The sequence below is a fragment of the Pleurodeles waltl genome, chromosome 9, assembly GCF_031143425.1.
Source record: "Pleurodeles waltl isolate 20211129_DDA chromosome 9, aPleWal1.hap1.20221129, whole genome shotgun sequence".
Taxonomy (NCBI): Eukaryota; Metazoa; Chordata; class Amphibia; order Caudata; family Salamandridae; genus Pleurodeles; species Pleurodeles waltl.
This window is the reverse complement of record NC_090448.1, coordinates 25,272,813-25,287,389: the sequence shown is the minus strand read 5'-3', so window position 1 is coordinate 25,287,389 and position 14,577 is coordinate 25,272,813. Positions and strand designations below refer to the sequence as shown.

The following is a 14,577-nucleotide window of genomic DNA, read 5'->3' as shown; positions in this document are numbered from 1 at the left end:
GGATGGAAGCAACATGGAGGGTGTGGGTGGAGGAGAGGAGCCTCTAAAGACAGACAAGAGACCAATGGGGCGCATGCAGGGTTACGCACACGGGCAAGCAGCCAACAGGGGTACCCGGGGTGTGCGGAGGAGGAGAAGCAGCGGGCAAGAAAGCAACGTGGAGGGACTGAAGCACAAGGGCAGGAAAGCAATTGGGGAAGTACAGAAGGGTGAGTGCAATACAGAGTGGGCCAGGGGGAAAGCACACGGATGACAGAGACCAACACGGTGTGCAGGGGAAGAAAGTACACGAGGAAGGCTACGGAAACAACATGCACTCTCATCAATTTGGTGGAACGTTCTTGTGGCTGGGCGAGGATCACGCATAGGCTCAAGGCACGATGGGCCTCGTGATCAATGTGTGACTACAGAGGGCATCGTCCCTTCCCAGACTGGATGGCGGCTAGTCCCTCAAGTTAGAGTTTATTAACTCACAGACCAGGCAGGACCCACTCTGGTCCTAATTAATCAGATTTAAATCTTAATGGTGAATAGGCCAGATTTTTAGGGATCCATGGCCCCATATAGGCAATTGTAAGGGGCAGAAACATGCTGGCATAAGGGAGACGGTTTGAGCCAATGTGCTCACATTCCAATACATAACTGATTTTAGATGCACCAGAGGTGCCATTATTAAAGGTGATAACCGGGTTACCTAGGTACTTTTAACTAGTCTGGATCACACTCCCTTCGGATAGAGGTCGAGTCCGCCCTGGTGGTACCATCCTATCAGGGTGGGCAGAGGTTGCCTATAGTGAAGCATGCCACATGATGTGGGTGAGGCTACCTCTTCTCAAAGACTGACCTTTCCCAATACTCTTCTGAATCAGATTCTCTGTGAGCAGAAATAGGGAAACTAGTGACACAGACACTGAGGGAGGAATAATCCCCTGCATGGCTACCGCGCCTTGTTGTGTTTTGGGTCCTATTTTACAAAGGCCTGGCTGGAGCTGGGAACGCAGGCAAGTGCAAAGGAATGAGCTGGACATCATTCATTACCCATCCTACTCCTGTCTATGTTGTATCTTCCTGTCTGTAGGAAGCATTGCTGCTCCCTGTACTGTACATGCCCATTGTGTGTGTGCGTCAGAGAAATGCGCCCTCCTGCTGTCTGAGCTGTGCTCACTGGTTCCCTTACTTCCCCATTGGATGCACAGGAGCCATGTTCAGAACTGATCACACAGACCCGCTTAGAATACAACATCCCTGCTATGAAATGCTGTCCCGATTAAAGCATGACAACTCTGCTGAGAAGAGCAAGCAGTGTCCCATTAATCTCCTAGCAACTCTGCTGAGAAGAGCAAGCAGTGTCCCATTAATCTCCTAGCAACTCTGCTGAGAAGAGCAAGCAGTGTCCCATTAATCTCCTAGCAGCTCTGCTGAGAAGTGCAGTTACTGCCCCATTGGATGCAGCAGAGCAATGGCAAACAGTGACCATACTGTCCTACAACATCCCTGCTATGAAATACCGTCCCAATTAAAGTATGACAACTCTGCTAAGAAGTGCAAGTAGTGTCCCATTAATCTCCTAGCAGCTGGAGCCCTTAATAGAGATGACCAAACAGTCATACTTACAATACAACATTCCTGCTATGAAATACCCTCACGGTCCCAAATAAAGTATGACGAGCCTGCTAAGAAGTGCAAGTAGTGTCCCATTAATCTCCTAGCAGCTGGAGCCCTGATGAGAAGTGACTTCATTGTCCCACTTAGAATACAACATCCCTGCTGTGAAATACCTACACTGTTCCAATTACAGTACGACAACTTTGCTGCTATGAAGTGCAAGTAGTGTCCCATTAATCTCCTAGCAGCTGGAGCCCTGATGAGAAGTGACTTCATTGTCCCACTTAGAATACAACATCCCTGCTGTGAAATACCCACACTGTCCCAATTACAGTACGACAACTCTGCTGCTATGAAGTGCAAGTAGTGTCCCATTAATCTCCTAGCAGCTTGAGCCCTGACGGGAAGTGACCATACAGTCCTACTTACAATACAACATCCCTGCTATGAAATACCCACATCTGTCCCAAATAAAGTATAACAACCCTGCTAAGAAGTGCAAGTACTGTCCTATTAATGTCCCAGCAACTTTAGCCTTGATGAGAAGTGATCAAACAGTGCTACTTACAATACAACATCCCAGCTCCGCTATGAAATAGCCACCTCTATCCCAAATAAAATATGACAACCCTGCTAAGAAGTGCAAGTAGTGCCCAATTAATCTCCTAGCAGCTCTGCTTAGAAGTGCAGTTACTGCCCCATTTGATCCACCGGAGCAATGGCAAACATTGACCATACTGTCCTACAACATCCCTGCTATGAAATACTTTCTCAATTAAAGTATGACAACCCTGCTACGAAGTGCAAGTAGTGTCCCATTAATCTCCTAGCAGCTGGAGCCCTGATGAGAAGAGACTTCATTGTCCCACTTAGAATACAACATCCCTGCTGTGAAATACCCACACTGTCCCAATTACAGTACGACAACCCTGCTACGAAGTGCAAGTAGTGTCCCATTAATCTCCTAGCAGCTGGAGCCCTGATGAGAAGTGACTTCATTGTCCCACTTAGAATACAACATCCCTGCTGTGAAATACCCACACTGTCCCAATTACAGTACGACAACTCTGCTGCTATGAAGTGCAAGTAGTGTCCCATTAATCTCCTAGCAGTTGGAACCCTGACGATAAGTGACCTCACAGTCCCACTTAGAATACAGCATCCCTGCTGTGAAATACCCACACTGTCCCAATTACAATACGACAACTCTGCTGATATGAAGTGCAAGTAGTGTCCCATTAATCTCCTAGCAGCTGGAGCCCTGACGATAAGTGACCTCACAGTCCCACTTAGAATACAGCATCCCTGCTGTGAAATACCCACACTGTCCCAATTACAGTATGACAACCCTGCTACGAAGTGCAAGTACTGTCTCATTAATCTTCTAGCACCTTTGCTGGGAAGTTCAGGAAGTGCTTCACTGGACTGCCTTCAAATACGCAAGGGACTACTTTACAACACTTACCCGCACTATCTGCTTCTTGTGGCTCGCTGCCATGTGTCTAGCACTAATAGGCTAACATTAATAGAGACTGATTACCCAAAGCATCAGGGGTAGCAGAAGTGACATTGCAGGAAGTGACATCATAACACCCTTGACCCAGAATCCCAGGAAGTGATGCCACATGCCCTCCATTCTGATGACATCTCAATAATTGCTGACACTGAATCTTAGTGTCTAACTCAGAGACAAATTCTATTCATACATCACAGGGAGAATCACAAACATGTAATTTAAAAAAGTAGTGATCATGCCCACCTGTATCAATCCATCTGGGTGATACAATAAAATGAACTATATTATTGACTTGATTTACTCCTTATCATTGTTAACAAGTTTTGACTTACTATCACTTGTAAGGAACTATCACATTTGTGAAGAACAGAGGTGACTGTTTTGTTTGAACGCATCAGTGGGTGTGGCTATTGACAGCTTTAGCTGTTTTGCCACCCTCATGTAATGAACACAAAATGTACACAAATAGAGGGGCTTTGGTGTTGAGCTTTGTGTGTCTGATCACTGCTACAGGAAGGCTGCGTCTCACACAGCCCCAGTGCTACCTGCCCTGAGAACAATTACTTTACACAAATCCACTAAAACAGACCCTCTTCTCCTTCATCCCACCCTCATCATCTGCAGAAAAAGGGGGGCTCATCTCTAGCATAAACGTTTAAAATACGAAATTGCTAGTTTCTTATATCGGATTTTATGGGAAAATGAGACCATATTCATTTAATACCATTTAGCCATGGGTGATGGTGGTGTGTGTTTGCAGTGTGTCTGTGCAGTCGTGTTCTATTGGCCTACAATGATATTGCAACACATGTAAACAATGTTATTTCTTTCCACAGGTTTACCTGCCATCTCATAGACTCCACAATATTCCTAAAAACTATGCATGAAAAGTGACTTTTACTAGAGAACTTAAATCTCTCCAGAAAAAATATCGACAACAGGAGCGCCAATGGAAATTAAACTCAACTCCAGAAGAAAGGGCGATTTTAAAGTCTACCCTTAAGGCGTACAAAGCGGCGCAGTTTAAGGCCAAATCTAATTTCTACACTGCCAAAGTGAAGGAGGCACGAAATGCCCCAAGAGAATTATTCAAGGTGATAAAGGCGCTATCTACTCCCTTGAGGCCACCTGATTTGGAAAATTCTCAAGAATTTTGTGATAAGGTAGCTAGTCATTTTGAGAACAAAATTCTACAAATACACGCACATTTTATTCATCATGAAACTAATAGGGAACTCCCTTCTTGGGAGCTTATTGACTCTAAAGCTAGTTGTAAAGCATTATCTGATTTTCATATCCCGACTCAGGATGTCATTAGAAGGAGGATTTTAGAGATTAAATCAGGCTCCCCTATGGATCCTTGCCCCCTTTCTATCTTTCAATTAGTCCCCGATATGATAGCACAGGTGTTAGCACCTATTTTTCAGGAGGTCTTGAGATCTGGGGTGTATCCCCCTGTTTGGAAAGAAACCATAGTGGTCCCCCTTAAGAAGAAGCCTGATGGAGACAGCCAGGATCTCAACAATTTACGGCCAATTGCACTTCTCCCCTATCTGGCAAAGATTTTAGAGAAAATCTTGAACTTGGAATTAGCTGAATTTTTAGTGGAAGTGGGAGCCTTTGACACCTCTCAACATGGTTTCAGAAAGGCGCATAGTACGGAGATGGCCTTGATCTCATTTTCCGATGCCATTCGGAAATTGGTGGATGAGGGTCAAGGGGCTATCCTAGTACTATTAGATTTATCGGCGGCATTTGATACCATCACCCCCACCTTCTGATGTCTCGCCTCAGCCAAGTGGGGATTAGAGAGAGAGCCTTTAAGCTTTTGGAATCTTTCCTTTCTAACAGATGGACCACTGTAAGTTGCGGTGATTTTAGATCCTCACCTTATTTATTACCTTGTGGGATTCCTCAGGGGTCCTCCTTGAGTCCCACCCTGTTTAATGTGTATGTTGCCCTGCTGGCCAGTCTGATCCGCTCCTTTGGTTTCATCCCGTCCTCAAATGCGGATGACACTCAGCTTATCATCCCTATTAAAAAACCTTGGGAGGAGGTCGCGGATCGGTTTAATAACTGTATGCAAGCGGTTAGCAACTGGATGCAGACCAATTGGCTGAAAATGAATGCCACCAGAACCGAAATCCTCTGTTTTGATTTAGGAAAAGAGTTATGGAGCTCACGCTGGTGGTCCTCAGAATGCTGCACGCTCCCTGTCCCTTCTACGGTCAGAAGGAATTTAGGCATTCTATTCGATGACTGCCTATCCTTTAAAAACCAGGTAAATCATATCTTAAAGGCTTGCCTCTGGTTTATTAAAATGCTCAGGAAATGTTTTCCATATCTTCAGCATGAATGGAGAGTTTCGGCCATTCTAGCGTTGGTGATGTCTAAGGTAGATTATTGCAATGCCTTATTTCTGGATTTGGATAAGGCCTCGATCAATAAACTGCAATTGGTACAGAATGCAGCCGCTAGAGTGGTTTTTAACCTCTCACGGCGGGTATCTGTCAGAGAGAGTCTCAAACAATTGCACTGGCTTCCGGTGTCTCAGCGTATTATTTTTAAATCACTCTGCCTGACGTATAAGGCTGCTCACGGGATTGGTCCTCGCTACCTTACCACCGAGCTTTGCTGGCATGTTCCCAAGAGAAATCTGAGGTCCTTGAATGCCTATCGAATCCAGGTTCCCCGTACTTATAAAGTCAAATGGGGGGGATAAAGCTTTCACCGTGGCTGCTGCCAAAAGTTGGAACTCGCTCCCCCTGAATATCCGGCAAGAACCTTGCTATTTAAGATTCAGGAAATTGGTTAAAACAAGGCTCTTCCCCGATAGTAGCTACTCAGGATCCTGGTCGGTATTTTTAAGTAATTCTTTTAGTGTTTATATCTATATTTGGGAGGGGTTCTGCGGATTCTGGGTACTTTCTTTCCTTTGCTCCTCTCCCTCTACATTAGCGCTTCGATGCTCTTCGTGAGTCGGAATGCGCTTTATAAAAACGGCATACATACATACATACATACTCAAAGCTTCCGACTCTGTACTCTTCTTTTTCTTTCAAGCGACTCTCTCCTTCTTTTCCATCCTCTGCACGCCTCCGCTCTCTGAGTCCAGCCTACTCTAAATCACACACATCTTTGCCTTAATCCTTACTATTGCATCTCTGGAAATTGCCCACATTTTATTTTGAAGATCATAACTTCACGTTTAAAAGCCATACCCCTGAACCCTAACAATACCTAATCTCCTGTAACACATCTATTAATACTGACAACCAATGCATGAGATGCCCATAACAGCTCCTTCCAAAGATGACACTTACTTCCTACTAATGTCATCTATCACATAGAAATGGGAGTGCAGGCCTGGAATGGTTCCCTTAGAGCACAAGACTAATCCCAGGAACCAACAAGAACTTCAAAAACCCCACTAACCCTGGGACCTGGAGCAGCGTGATGCCCAGCGTAAAAGCACAGTAGTGCCTCGTCAGGGGTAGTAAGTGCTATGTAATGCAATTACAATACAGTACGTAATCAACACTAAAACTAATATCATAACATTCACCAACCAGACAGGCACTTGTGGGTCACACAGGCCGCTTGATAATTCCCTTTTACTGCTTGACTCTCTTACACTCACATAAGACAAAGCTGCTTAGGGTCATGTCCATCACCTAGTAGTGTACCAGTCCACAGCGATAAACCACCCATCACCTGCTAAATAGGCACAAAATAGCAGAAGAGATCTGCTCTATACTGCTGGCCAACGGAGGACTTTAATTTAGTCACCACTGCAGGTCCCAACTGGCTACTTACTGTGGCCATTTCTTGGCATCGCACAAACACAGTCAGATTTGGGATGATATTAACAAAACCCATTCCAGCAGATCTCTCCGCGACTTCTCCCTTTATCCTCTGCTTGCTCAGGACCATGAGGTTTAAGCAAAATATCTCAGAGTGGACAACCTAATGCAGTAACCAGCTCAGTGGGCTGCTGTCAACTTATGAAATGCAAAAGAGGGACCTGCAGAGCTACTCAAAGCTGCAGCTTAGTAAAAACCATAAACTGCGCGCCTATCTGTCGCACTTCTTCATCCATCACACTACTATGCGCTGCGTCTCATAACACGATAACTGCGCCTCAGTGGTCATCACACATGACATGGAAACACTTCCCACATAGAATCAGAACAAAGGAAACATCCTTTCACCCAAACACCCTACATGGGGTAGCAAGGTAGCAACGTAGATAAGTGCTTGAGCTCCCCACATGGGGTAGTAGGCGCTATATAAATGTTTTAATACAATAAAATACAATACAACTCATTGTTCTTTTCAGTAGCTATATGCAGTTTGCTTTGGCCCACTGCAGTGTACAGCATGGAGCAAACGGTCAGCCACTCGGCCCACCTGTTCCACTGGCTGCCTTGTGACTTTGGCTGATCACAGATGCACACCCACCTAAACGGAGCCCACTCCAGTGCCAGGGATGGTTGGTCAATGGTGGGCCTTACTTTTTCAATGCTTCCTTTTCTTTCCATTCTTTATTCCTTTATTTTTTTGTCATCCTTGTATGTTTAAATAGTGTCTTCGGGTTAAGGAATTCAGTACCAATAGTACATCTTCTTTGCACCAATGTGAATCATATTTTCTATAATATGCATTAAAACTCAAGAGGGTTTCCATACCTGTTCTACGTGCACTTTGCTGCTAGGAAGGACCCACATTGTTGTATTGATATTATATGCGATTGTTATTTTTTGTCATTTATAATTGTTATTGCAAGCATGTGGGACCATATTTAGGTGACTTTTTTTTCTTTTCTTTTTTTTAGTGGCATAAAAATAATTACAAGATAAACATCTCATGAACTTGCCAGAACTATTGGCTTTGCCAATGCATTTTCTTTTACTCACAATATTTAAGTATGACAACAATTTTTAAAAAACACTCCTTTCATTTGTTTGATTTCATGATGTATTATACAGAGCGCTGCACTGCCGAATGCATTTATTTTACCAGACAGGAAGTGTAATGTCACATTGGGAGCTGTGGAAAGCATCATTGATTTTCAGGGCACTGCTTACCTCTGTTTTCGATACTGCTTCTGTTACCTCTGAAGCAAGGAAGTTGTCGCAAAGGCAGGGTTAGGGTTTGCGAAGGGCAAGCCAGGGATCACAGTGACCTCTCTGATTACCCCCAAGTGGGGTCCATGTTAACATTACCATATTGAACCCAGACCTATGGGCTTTGCCAGGGCTTGTTATTCTGTCCCCTGCCATAATAGTCGAACTACCAGCATGTAGAAAAGCATCATAAAACTTGACACACAACACTCCTTGTACCAATGCCAACTAAAACGTTAAAAGCCAGCAGTAATAGCTTTGTAAATGCCTTTTAAGGAATTGCTAGATACATCTGAAGCACTCAGTCTATGCTTTGGTTCATATCAAGTCATTGCATTTTTAAGGAAAAAGTGCTCATTGAATAGAGCGTGATGACCAGGAAAACATGTTCACAGGGTCAGAGGGGGCACAAGTTTTTACTTCACCCGGGCGCTAATGGGCCAATGGTGGACTCTGAATTGAACCTCAGACATGCTCAACTCTGCCTGCTAGAACTTGAACCTCAGGCTTGCTCGACTCTGCCTGCTGGGACTTGAACCTCAGACCTGCTGAACTCTGCTTACTAGCACTTGAATCTCAGATTACACCTACTTGTCTGTGCCTGCTAGGACTTCAACATCAGACCTGCTTGATTCTGCCTGCTGGGACGTGTACCTCAGATTAGGCCTACTCGACACTGCCTGCTGGACTTCAACATCAGACCTGCTTGACTCTGCACACTAGGACTTGAACCTCAGACCTTCTTGACTCTTGCAGCTGGGACTTGAACCTCAGAATAGACCTGCCCTACCCTGCCTGCTAGGAACTGAACCTCAGACTTGCTTGACTCTGTCTGCTAGGACTTGAACCTCAGAACATCTTGACTCAGCCTGCTAGGACCTGAACATCAGAACTGCTCAGCTCTGCCTGCTAGGACTTGAACCTCAGACCTTATCAACTCTTGCTGCTAGGACTTGAACCTCAGACCTGCTTGGCTCTGCTTGCTATCACTTGAACCTCAGACCTGTTAGTCTCTTGCTGATGGGACTTGAACCTCAGAGTAGACCTGCTCGACTCTGCCTGCTAGGACCTGAACCTCAGACCTGCTCGACTCTGCCTGCTAGGACTTGAACCTCAGAACATCTTGACTCAGCCTGCTAGGACTTGAGCCTCAGAACTGCTCGGCTCTGCCTGCTAGGTTTTGAACCTCAGACCTTCTCAACTCTTGCTGCTAGGACATGAACCTCAAAGTAGACCTGCTGGACTTGCTTGCCATTACTTGAACCTCAGACATACGCGACTATGCCTGCTAGAACTTGAACATCGGACCTGCTCGACTCTCCCTGCTAGGACTTGAACCTCTGACCTGCTCGACTCTGCCTGCTAGGAATTGAACCTCAGACCTACTCGACTCTGCCTGCTAGGACTTAAACCACAGACCCACTCAACTCTGCCTGCTAGAACTTGAACCTCAGACCTGCTCAACTCTGCCTGCTAGAACTTGAACCTCAGACCTGCTCAACTCTGCCTGCTAGAACTTGAACTTCAGACCTGCTCGACTCTGCCTGCTAGGACTTGAACATCAGACCTGCTTGACTCTGCCTGCTGGGACTTTTACCTCAGAACTGCTCGACTTTGCCTGCTAGGACTTTTACCTCATACCTGCTCGACTCTGCCTGCTAGGACTTGAACCTCAGACCTGCTTGACTCCACCTGCTGGGACTTGTACTTCAGATCTGCTCAACTCTGCCTGCTAGGACTTGAACCTCAGACCTGCTCAACTCTGCCTGCTACGACTTGAACCTCAGACCAGCTCGACTCCGCCTGCTAGTACTTGAATCTCAGAACCGCTCGATTCTGCTTGCTAGGACGTGAACCTCAGACCGGCTTGATTCTGCCTGCTAGGACTTGAATCTCAGACCCGCTCGACTCTACCTGCTTGGACTTGAACCTCAGACCTGCTAGACTCTGCCTGCTAGGACTTAAACCTCAGACCCGCTCAACTCTGCCAGCTACGACTTGAACCTCAGACCTGCTCTCCGTCTGCTAGTACTTGAACGTCAGACACGCTTGACTCTGCTTGCTAGTAGTTGGACCTCAGACCTGCTTGAGTGCCTGCTATGACATGAACCTCAGAACTGCTCATCTCTTTCTGATAGGACTTGAACCTCAGACCTGCTCGACTCCGCCTGCTAGCACTTGAACCTCAGATCCGCTTGACTCTGCTTTCTAGGACTTGAACCTCAGACTTGCTAGACTCTGCCTGCTAGGACTTGAACCTCAGAACTGCTTGCCTCTGCCTGATAGGACTTGAACCTCAGATCTGCTCAATTGTGCCTGCTAGGACTTGAACCTCACACCTGCTTGACTCTGCCTGCCAGGACTTAAACCACAGATCCGCTTGACTCTGCCTGCTAGGACTTGAACCTCAAACCTGCTCAACTCTGCCTGCTAGGACTAGAACCTCATACCTGCTCGACTCTTCCTGCTAGGACTTGAACATCAGACCCGCTTGGCTCTGCCTGCTGGGACTTGTACCTCAGACCTGCTTGACTTTGTGTGCTAGGACTTTAACCTCAGACCCGCTCGACTCTGCCTGCTAGGACTTGAACCTCAGACCTGCTCAACTCTTGCTGCTATGACTTGAACCACAGAGTAGACCTGCTCGACTCTGCTTGCTAGGACTTGAACCTCAGACCTGCTAGACTCTGCCTGCTAGACTTGAACTTAAGACTGGCTAGACTCTGCCTGCCAGGACTTGAACATCAGATCTGCTCACCTCTGTCTACTAGGACTTGAACCTCAGACACGCTCAACTCTGCCTGCTAGGACTTGAACCTCAGACCTGCTCGACTCCACCTGCTAGTACTTGAACTTCAGACCCGCTGGACTCTGCTTGCTAGGACTTGAACCTCAGACCTGCTTGACTCTGCCTGCTAGGACTTGAACCTCAGACCTGCTTGACTGCCTACTAGGACTTGAACCTCAGAACTGCTCGTCTGTGTCTGATAGGACTTAAACCTTAGACCTGCCTGACTCTGCCTACTAGGACTTGAACCTCATCCCTGCTTGACTGCCTGCTAGGATTTGAACCTCAGAACTGCTTCTCTCTGCCTGATAGGACTTGAACCTCAGACTCGCTCGACTGCTAGGACTTGAACCTCAGACCTGCTTGACTGCCTGCTAGGATTTGAACCTCAGAAGTGCTTGTCTCTGCCTGATAGGACTTGAACCTCGGACTCGCTCGACTGGTAGGACTTGAACCTCAGACCTGCTTGACTGCCTGCTAGGACTTAAACCTTAGACCTGCCTGACTCTGCCTGCTAGGACTTGAACCTCATCCCTGCTTGACTGCCTGCTAGGATTTGAACCTCAGAACTGCTCGTCTCTGCCTGATAGGACTTGAACCTCGGACTCGCTCGACTGCTAGGACTTGAACCTCAGACCTGCTTGACTGCCTGCTAGGACTTGAACCTCAGAACTGCTTGACTCTGCCTACTAGGACTTGAACCTCAAACTTACTGTCTGTGCACACTTGTTTTTAGCACGTGGAGGAACCCACTCCACTGTCTTATTGGGTATTCACGAGTTTTCAGTGTTAGACAGATACACTGATTCCTAGTCGCTTGGTCGTCTTACCTACGAGTAGCCAAGAGTGATTAAATATCTTGTGCTAACATTATGCATTAAATTGTGTGTTAACTCAGCAGGCCTTGTTTGCCTCGCTTGTCTCTTGCACTCGTGCAGTCAGCTCATATTTATTACTCTGCTCTAATGTATCCTGGTGCCCAGTGTGTGGTCCTCCCCCAGAGTAGCTGGGGCGCCATACTGCAATGCCCCCCAGAGCAGGCACATACTTTACTCCCCACAGCGGAGTCGCCGTTAATGACTTGATTATGTCACCTGAAGAGGAACACGTTGTAAAAATGAGAGATGCTGTGAACAATGTAAGTTACCAAAAAGTTTTTTTTTTGTATTTCATCAACAACTAGTATTGTTTATGTCTTTTAATTTCACCCCAGGGGGTTCATTAAATATTGGTGCTTTGGACTCAGTGTATCCAGAAAGCTAATAGCTGCAATAATCCACTGTATATAATTTATAGAAGCCATTTAATGGTACAGAGCATCTAAATTATTAAGAATTAGAAATGAGGACAGAGCTGACGATCCTGTGTCTGTCTGCTAAGATGTCTCTCGTAGAAACCGCTGACTGTGTTTCTCTTTGTGCCTTAAAAACGCATGGGCTCTTAAAAAGCACAGTGAACAGAAAGGGAAAACGAAAACATTTCTCTGCACCCACTCCGACAAACAATCACCAACAATAACCTTTCTAGAATGTTGCTTTGATGACGCCTGAAAGGATTTTGAGACATAGTTTGACATCATCTTCTCAGCAGGCCTTCTAATGAGCCTTCTAAGGGGCATTAACGTCAGATAATTGCCTGCCTACCTCATCCCATTTACCCTGTCTCACCTGCCCTCCCACAATGCTTTTATCCATTTTTACTGTACAGCGCTCCTCTGCTTTGTCACAGGGTAGCACTATGTAAATGCACTCCATCCATCCTGGGCCATAGCTGATGGTGATTAACAAGGATGAAGGGCAACTGGCTCATTAATAATGCCCCCTTGAGCGTCCAATAATGCTACTAAAACGTATTGACTGGGAGCGGCTGTGGTGAAGAAACCTCTTTCTTAGGGTTCAGTAAATAAAAAATCTGCATGACCTGTGACCTTTTGATTGAAACATAAGTTTGATTGTTTTGGGGTTTTCTATTTCATTCATTGAAAAATTATAATGTGTTTTGGTACTTATGAATTTGCATGTATAGGTTGAATTAATATGGATGTAATTGAAACCCTCTTCCTACGATGTGTAGAAATTTATTTATTAATGTGTTTTAGTTATGCCAATCAATCAATTAACCAATTAGCATTTGTAAAGCGGACCACTATCACCCCAAGGGATATCTTGGCTCTGAGGGTGCCAAGTTTCCATCAAACCACCAGGCCTTGAGTTTGTTTCTGAAGTCTACCAGGGAGGGGGCTGTTCGGAGGTGGGGGGCAGGTCGTTCCAGGTCTTGGTGGAGATGTAGGAAAACGAGCAGCCTCGCTGCGGCTACGATGAATGTGAGGAGGGTGCACAACGGCAAGGGAGGAGTGTAGGTGTCTTACGGGTAGATGGAAGTTCAGTCGATGGTTGATGTAGGACAGTCCTTGATTGTGTAGAGGAGCGTGAGGATCTTGAACAGGTATCTCTTCTGGATGGGGAGCCAGTGGAGGTTTCTGAGGCGGGGGTGATGTGAGTCCATTTGGAGAGGTCCAGGATGAGTCTGACTGCAGCGTTCTGTATGGTCTGGAGTCTTTTGAGGAGGAGATGCCTGCATAGAGAGCGTTGCCATGGTCGAGGCACTGGTGACAAGGGCCTAGGTGATGATTTTCCTGGTATTGAATGGGATCCATCTGAAGATTCTGCGGAGCATGCGAAGGGTGTGGAAACAGGAGGAGGGGACTGTGCTGACTTGTCATTTCATGGTCAGTTCACTCTCGAGGATGGTGCCTAGGTTGTGTGCATGATCTGCTGGAGCGGGTGTTGGTCCGAGTTCTACTGGCAACCAGCTGTGGTCCCATGTGCAGGTGTTCTTCCCCAAGATCAGTACTTCTGTCTTGTTGGAGTTGAGTTGGAGGCAGTTGTCTCTCCTCCAGTTGGCTGTGTTGGTCATGACGTCATGGAAGTTTGTTTTGGCATTGGAAGGGTCCTTGGTGAGTGATAGAATTAGTTGAGTGTCGTCAGCGTATGAGATTGTTAAGTCCGTGAGATCTAACGATGCCACATTTCTATGGGAAACTCCATTTTAGTGATTTACTTTATTTTGTCTATCAATTACTCTTGTCTCTCCCCTCCCACCTCAGCACACATCTTCCCAGAGGCTCCACAGAGCACACTCAAGCTGATGTGTGATACTATGTCAGATTGGGATGATGCTTGTGTGTTAAGGTATGATGTGTATTTCAGTTGTGTTCTGATTTGATAAAGGAAGGACACTTTTGTTCACACCGTGATAATATTGCTGTTTTACTCATTTGTTGTGCAAGAATTATGTAAAAGAATCCCTTGATTTGGGGGTGAGCCAGAAGACTTTGTTGTTCTACTATGGATGCTTCCTGATTTCTACCTAATTTTGCTGCTCATTCGGAACTTAGAATAATTTCTGATTTTGACTACTGTCTCTAACACTGCATTTGATTCTTTATGGCATTGAATCTGTACTGCTTATTTTTAAATTAAAATTAAGAGCCTGATTTAGAGTTTGGCAGACAGGTTACTCAGTCAGAAATGTGACGGATA

The 14,577-nt window shown here is 45.8% G+C and overlaps 1 protein-coding gene across 2 annotated transcripts in view; it reads left to right on the top strand.

The window, feature by feature from the left end:
- KLHDC8B (kelch domain containing 8B) overlaps nt 1–14,577 on the top strand; it is a 795,009-nt gene that overhangs the window by 355,905 nt on the left and 424,527 nt on the right. The window lies entirely within an intron of this gene.